Genomic DNA, 5,942 nt, shown 5'->3' on the forward strand with positions numbered 1-5,942 from the left:
CTCATCCCCCCTCCCAAATCTGGCAACTTAGGCCGAGTGCTCTGATCAAATGCATTCAACACCTAAAGGGAATGAGAAAAATAAATAAGCCCCATATAGAAACTCGTTTTGGTGTCACCCTCCAATGGTGTCACCCAATGTGGTTTTCACCCCCTCTACCCCTTAGTTATTCCACTGATCCCATGCCAAAATGGTAACCTGTGAATCAGGCCTGAGAGCATGCTAAATTTGATCAATAGCAATAAGTAGTTTCACTGTAAGCTGTTTCCCTGCATGCTTATTTCCACTCCTCAAAAGCTCACCTGAGTTACCATTATAAATAACTCTCATTATTGAGTCATGGGTGAAATTGCATCACTTCTGACAACTTTCACAGGGTCACTTTCAGTCCCCAAAAGCTATTATTAAACAGGGTAAGGATATAGATAAGTGCAGCCCATTTTTTAAAATTGCATGTTGAACAGCAGAGCTGATCAAAGGAAAACCCATAACAATTGGTCCCTGTCTGGGTGGTTTGTTTGATTATACACAACAGTATTGAACTACACTATTGTATGCAGTGAAATAGCTTGTGTAAGTAGTCCCTCCCCTTCACCTTCAGAGCCATTTGGGGCAGCTAGAGCAATGCAGAGATGTCCCTGCATTGTTCCTAACACCTGGTATAGATCAGGCAGCGAGGGGAGAGGCCACTTTACGTGGGTGTTTGTTCAAGCACCTGAAAACTCATGAATCTGACTCAACGCCGGTCCCCTGGACCTGCGTGGAGCCAGACTTGGCACCACCTGAGCCCTCCGGAGGCGACTGGAGCTCAAAGTAGCCACCGGAGGTCCTAGAGAGGCACTTCTGGTTTTCAGCCCAAATCTGGAAGAGCCTCTCTAGGACCTCTGGAGGCCTTTCTGAGGCCCGTGGAGGCTGTGCACAGCCCTCAGAATAGCCTCCGGTGGCACCTGGAGCACAGCTCCAGTCACCTCTGGAGGGCTGAAGTGGGGCCAAGTCTGGCTGCATGCAGTTCCTGGGAACCTGCGTTGAGCCAGATTCGTGGATGGAAATTCCATGAATAAAGGGGCTCCACCTATATGCCTGTTTGGAAGAGTCAATTCAAATACGCACGCACCGTATCAATTACTCAGCACTTGATGAAACAGCTGAACATGAGAAAAGCATTGCATTTGCTTTCTGATCATGGGCAGCCACTTCAGGATGCAGATTGGTGGGGGGTGCCCATCACCTGCTTGCCTCTTCTGCTCCTGGATTGGAAAAGAAAAGAGGGGGACAGAAATGTGAAGGGAAAGAAAGTGCTAAGCTAGTACACTGGAGAATAGGAGGAGCAGAGCACATCATTAGACGTGGGGGGGGGGCAGCATCTAGCATGCCACCTCAAGTGTCAGGAGGTCTTAGACCAGTCCTTTCTAGGATGGGCCATTTGTACATGCTGCTGGATACTGCAGTCATCAAGTAAGGCACAACAAAAGCTCTGCTTGTTACAGATATGTTTCTGGTCTAAATTTAAAGGGGCTGGTTCCTACTTTTAAATATTTTATATACTCTGGGTCTGGGATGCATGTGGGAGTGGCTACTCCCAAATGCACCTCTCCATTCATTGAGGTCCAGAAGTGAAAATGTGTGATGGGTTCTGTCAGAGGTATTGCTGTTAACTGTTACTGGTATGTGCTTGTGAATTAGCCTGCCACTGGTCGGCAGTTAAAATTTTTTAAGTGTAGGCAAGCATTTGCTCCTAAATAATCTTAAGATTCTAGATTATACCATTTCTCTAACTGTATACTTTGTATTATTGAGTGGATTGTATGCGTTTCAAAGTTGTTTGCTTAGAGTATTTTTAATGATTTTATTGTACTCTGCTTTTTGCCCCCCCAAAAAAGACAATTATAATTTTTTTTCCAAACACACACACATACAAGTCTCAACCAGTCCTCAGGCAGAGGAAATACCTGGCAAGAGGGAATCAGTTGGATGCGCAAACTGGAATGCTTTCACATATTATGGTCTCCAGCAGTGACAAACTGCATATTATAAAATCATATATCCAAACAGAAACAAAAAAACACCCCATTCCTTTGCAATAGTGCCTTCTTCATTCTACTGCACAACTGGATATCCCAATGGGGGCACAGAGCTAAGTTTTTCAGGGAGCCTCGAATCACCGTGCCAGCTGCCTGCCCCCCTCACTGTTTAGAGCCACTACAGGCAATGAGAGCAATGTGGATAACCTTCAAAAATGAGATTGCAGTTGACAAGCAGTGCGTATCAGGCCGGAAAGGTCTTCATTTTCGCTGCATGAATAAAATCAAAATAGGTTTATTGCTTGAAATGCGATACAAATACATCCAGAATTTCTGAGGGTAAACTCCTTGTAAACTGAACAATATCAAGTCTGCAAGCTTGGGTTTTTTCAGGACCCAGTTCTGTTTCTCAATGCTCTTGAAGCATCTTTGGCTAGAAAAGTTGCTTTTTCCCCCATTTTACCTGGTGTTGCAGCTGTGGCTCTCTCAAGACAACAAAGAGAACCACAGCACTCTCTGTCTGTCTGTGTTGTTACAGACGCCCTATTTTCCCCAAACGTGTTCAGTTTTAAATGGACTCCATCCTGGTTTCAGAGTCTGGCCTCCCTGAAATGTGAAAAGGGATGAGATTTTGCTGACTCCCAAGGAAAGGCCCCTCTGTGGTCTATTAAATCTGGTACTTGAGGTCTGACAAAAGGATAGCTAGCAAGTATCAGTCCTGCTTGAATTTAAATTAAATTAAAATTGCCCAACTGGGTAGTCCTTTTCAGACTCTGGGCCAAGAAGTTCTTCCACCTGAACCTGAGATACATGGGCTATCAAGCTCTTTTGTGTCCTCCTGGAAAAACTCAATCAAGGCCAAGAAGCTCAAAATGCATAGCTCAAGAAGCTCTTTAAACTCCTTTGCCCTGCCAAAGTTCCTTTTGTTTCCTTTGTGAAATGTCCTATAACTTCTCGGCTCTGGAAGCAGATTGGGGGAAGAGTCTGTAAAGCATGCCTGCGACACATACTACCTGGCCAGCATGGGTGGTGGCTCAGCACAAGCCCACACTGAGCCAGCAACAGGCGGAGGATGGGGAACTGCTGCTCAGAGCTCTGTGCGAGCAATGGGTGGTGGAGAGGAAAGTGGGGGTGTGGGGGAAAGCATTCCAGAGTGGGGGAGAAGGCGTGGTAGGGGAGCAAGCAGGGCAGGAGGGGGCGTGACCAGCAGAGCTCAGGTCTGCCGGATCTTAAGCCACCCGTTGGGCCTCCTGGCCCAGCATGGAACTCTTACTCTGCACCAGCTAAATAAATCCTTCAATAGTCTGGGTCAAAAATATCAGGTGTCATCCTGTATGTTCCCTCTCATGCCTTAAAATCAGTCAGGAAATCTTTGCTTAGGGTGAAGTTAGTAGGACTAGAGCCATCTTGGTTATGGCCTTGCTGTACAAGTCTCTATCAAGAGTGGCCTATCTGGTTGATTCCTTCTTGTCCTTCGGAAAATGTGCTAATTTTTTTTTTCTGTTTTTCAGAAGGCCTTCTGGCTGAAGGTGTCAGAATCTGATTTATTAATGTGAAGACAGTTGGGTTTTTTATTGTGTTGGGATTCATAATAAAAAAAATAATTTCATTGTAATTTGAGCTATTTACTGTAAACCTCCGAGACAAGCCTCTGGTTAGTCAGTGAGATACCAAATTTTAGAAATACACAATAAGCAAATAGCATTGTCAAATCCAAAACAACTTTTGCAAATCTTAGTAACTCCCAGGAAAATGTGCACAGCCTTGACTTTTGTCTGGTTAGGGACCAGAGCATCAGTGAAAGTAAAAAATGGATGGATGTCAAATATAGTCTTATTTCACTTGCAAATTTATTTTGGCTGTCAAAATTATAGATAACTAACAATATAACACATGCGAATGCATGCAAAACCTAAATAAAAATAAGAAAAAAAGAAACATAAGAATGTTGACAAATGTCATGGAAGGTTGAATGAAATCAGATGAAAGTGGAAAACACGTGGATGAAATCTGAAATGTGGTTATAATTGAAAACGGCTGAAAGAAAACGGCAAAGAATATCAAGGGGAAGACATCCCTTTATATGATTGCAGCCCAAGTCATGGGGAAAGAGACTCTTAGTGTGTCTTGTAAACTTGTCCAGTTGCATTGGTTTTGTTGCTGAAAGCGCATGCATTAAACACGGGCTCTTCCACTAAGCAATTCTTCTTTCTCTTTCCCTCCACAGACAGACCGTCTTTGAAAATATGGCTACAGGAGGGGGTGTGGGTGTGTGCATGCGCCAAGCACTCAGCTCCCTTGTCTGGCATTTCCATTTGGTTTTTCTTTCCAGGAGATGTGTGTACAGGAGAAATTTGTGTATAGTTGCAAACCCAGTGCAGAGGGGGCTACTGAAATTTCTTCTTGCTCTCTCTACTCTGAAGGGGGCATATAGAGGCTTCCTGCCCCCACCCCCCCGATTCCAACATGATTCATAGAGAGGCACTTGTTAAATCCCTGGGCAGAGACGGGAGCTTGCCACCACAATCCTAATAATGTGTACACAGAAGAAAGCTCCATTGTGTTTACTGGATCTTACTCCCAGGAAAGGTGTGTGCAGGTGTGCATGCACACATAATTATGTTCAGAATTGAGATCTCAATGCTTTCTGTGTGAGGGTGTGAAGAGCAGCTGCTTGGGTGACCTTCCCCCCCCCAAGACCATGCCCCAAGCTTTGGGGCATGATGCTATGCTTGCTGTGCACACTGGCACAGAAAACAAGCCTGCTGCAAGAGCACAATATTTACTGCCTTCCTTGGGGGGAGCTCCCTCTGCTTTCAGCTGCAAAGTGTTGCAGGGATACATGCAGACACAGGAAGACTGCTGGAGCATGTTTGGCAGTGCAAGAGAACCACCTAGCATCGCTTTCGGCACAAAAGTCCTAGATTGTAGTGAAAATGTAGTTGCAAATCCCGTATGAGTTGAAATTCACGAATGTGACTCACAGATGTATGTTCCCATGGAACAGTTGCATGTTTCATCTTAAGACAAATCCTTAAGCAATTCAAAGATCTTCCCTTCCCGTTTAGTTGATGCTTCTATGAAGAGCTTGAAAAGTTTGTTTTGGAAATTATTCTTTGGCTTTCAACCAAGACTGCTTGCCCAAGTTTAACCCTACTGTTAGGGAATCCAGGCAGAGTTCCAGAAATATGTGCTTAACTGGAAGCCAAGAACTCACACTGATTTTGTTACGTAATAGTACTTTGCTCAAGTTTCTTCAGCTATAACTGGCCTAGCATTTAACTTAAAATGCTCTTGGTCACACCAATGAGCAACACTTTGTCCTTTCAGTTGTTCAGTGGTTAGACAGCAATCTTGTGTTTTATTTTGTGTTGTAATATTTTTTCATGTCAAAAGCAAGGTTATATTTCTCTTAAACTATTTTTGGCTGATATTATTTCCTTGGTCTTACAAAGTGATTGACAGATGATCCCCTAGCCTTTGGTCCAGACAATGGTCCTTTGACCCAGACAATGATTTAATTTTGTGCAAGGAATGTTGTGCAAATTTCTCATTTATAAGGGAGGAGTCAGTTGTGGGGAATAGCATTCTCTCAGCAATAACTATTTTGCTCCTGGGAAACATAACATTAGACCAGCATCCTGCCTTCACAACATCAAGCCAGAGATGTCCAGGAAATGCTCAAACAGGGTATGAATGTAACATCTCACCCTAACAGTTTGTCCCAAAGAGCTAGTATTTATACATAGATTTACTGCCTCTACCTGGAGATTGCAATCAACTCTTATAGTTAATAGCTTTTGATAGACATGACCTAATCTTATTTGGATGCTGTGCCAACAGTGCATAGACACTAATGCCATGTCCATTATATCCATGCTTCTCCTGGTAATGCTACACTGACAGCACACCAAAACTAGC

Source organism: Tiliqua scincoides, chromosome 3, assembly GCF_035046505.1.
Source record: "Tiliqua scincoides isolate rTilSci1 chromosome 3, rTilSci1.hap2, whole genome shotgun sequence".
NCBI classification, from domain to species: Eukaryota; Metazoa; Chordata; class Lepidosauria; order Squamata; family Scincidae; genus Tiliqua; species Tiliqua scincoides.